Source organism: Malaclemys terrapin, chromosome 22 (genome assembly GCF_027887155.1).
Source record: "Malaclemys terrapin pileata isolate rMalTer1 chromosome 22, rMalTer1.hap1, whole genome shotgun sequence".
NCBI classification, from domain to species: domain Eukaryota; kingdom Metazoa; phylum Chordata; order Testudines; family Emydidae; genus Malaclemys; species Malaclemys terrapin.
This window is the reverse complement of record NC_071526.1, coordinates 12,471,479-12,473,433: the sequence shown is the minus strand read 5'-3', so window position 1 is coordinate 12,473,433 and position 1,955 is coordinate 12,471,479.

Sequence of the window (1,955 nt, the reverse complement as noted above, 5' to 3'; positions counted from 1 at the left end):
CAGATACTGCGGTGACGGGTGGCAGTACAGAACCTACAAGAGCGGTGTTTTCTATCTGCTCAAGAGGAGAAGATGCTCCGGCGAGGCCTTCATGTGCCAAACAGCGACAGGGAAACGAAACGTTGCACCTGACCCTTCGAGGTGCTGAGGGCCCTTTACTCCAGGAATCAAGGGGACATCTCTCAGGCTCAGCCCTGAATGAAGAGAAGGTTAAAGAGTGACTGGCTGATAGTCTGTAGCATGCACAACGGGAGCAAACATTTAATATGGGGCTCTTCAGTCTAGCGGAGGAAGGTCTAACATGATCCAGGGGCTGGAAGTTGAAGGATAAAAATTCATCCTGGAAATAAGACATCCATTTTTCACTGCAGGAGCAATAAAAAATTTACCCAGGCTCGGGGTGGATTCTCCATCGTGAGTGGAAAAAGCTGCTCTAGGAATTATTCTGGGGACATTATCTGGTCTGTACTTTGCAGGAGGACACAGTAGAGGACCACAATGGTCCCTTGGGATCTATGACCCTTTGCATTTCCACCAGTGGATTCATTTCCAGCTCAGACACAGCAGGGATGAGCTAGTGAAACAGAATCTACAGTCACGAGGGCCATACCCTCCTAACCCCTGCCACGAGAGAGCGCGAGAGGAAGCGTGAGTATCACACACGCAACATCAAGGAGAAGGGAAAAGCTCTCGCCAGCGCAGCCCCCACCTGCAGCTCGGTGTCCATCGCTAATGGGATCGTCCATGGAATATGCAGACTAGCAGCGGCTATTTTGGTCGCATAACACTGTTAATCTTGGGAGATAGTGGAGTTCATATTAAACCGATTAGGCCCATTAAATCCATTTTTAACAGTGTGGTCACCTGACAGCACATGCTCCGTGAGGCAGACTGGATACACACACACACACACGCCCGCATAATCCCGGCCTCATTCACAGAGTTTGCCTGGACGATCCCGACGCTGGCTGGGAAGACAGGGAGAGGGGGAGGGGAAGAGTCCTTACAAAATAGCAGCGTCTGAAGGTTTCAACGCCGGCGTTCAGTCCTTGCTGATTCCAGGGCAAAAGAGTGACATGTTATTTGCAACTTCTCCCTGGATTTATCTTGACTGAGCTACCCCCAGTGGGTCAAACAAATCAACGACGCTGCTTTTCAGGGCATTACAGAAACAATTAAACATAGGGGACCCACAGAGCACGTCCCGGCAATTCAACCTAATCCCCAACCAAAGATCCATCCCCAGAGCCTGCGATGGGGAATCTGTGCAGAGAGATTTTTTTAGTAATTCAATCCATTCCCAAGCGGGCAGAGCCCTGGGGCATTCATCTCATCCTGGCCACATTCAGGGATTCTGTGGCAGCTGCAGGAACACCTTGCGCTTTGAAGGCTAGAAGCCCCATGGGAGAAACCTGAGCCAAAACATAGTCTGCTCCCTTTGCAACAAGAATCCCACGAGCCCGGTCTGAAGACAGAATGGTTTTTACACAGGGAAATAAGGCAGGATAGCTGGATCTCTCTTTGATCCATCAGAATGAAGCTCAGATGCATTCACTACCACATAGAAACCCACAGGAGTACATCTGCTCCAAGCACGGCTCTGATCTCCAAGCATCAATGGATGTCCAACCACGGTATAAACCCCTGGGAATCAGGGTTTAGCTAGGACAGACTCACCTGTTGTCAACTCCAGGGATTTTAAGTTCTAGCCCATTGTCAAGATCATTTCAAAGGTGCTGTCTAACAGGTGCTGGTGCTTTCACCGCCTGCAATATGCAGAGAGATAAGACTACCTTCTGCCCACAGCACACAAAGCGCAGGCTCTGCAGAACGCATGTCTGGAGAAAAGGGCTGGACCTGGGGTCACTTGCAGCTCAGGGAAGCCTGGAACAGATTGGAGTACCAAACCGGAGGGCTAATCATTTTCACCAACAAGAGAGCGCCAACGTTTCTAC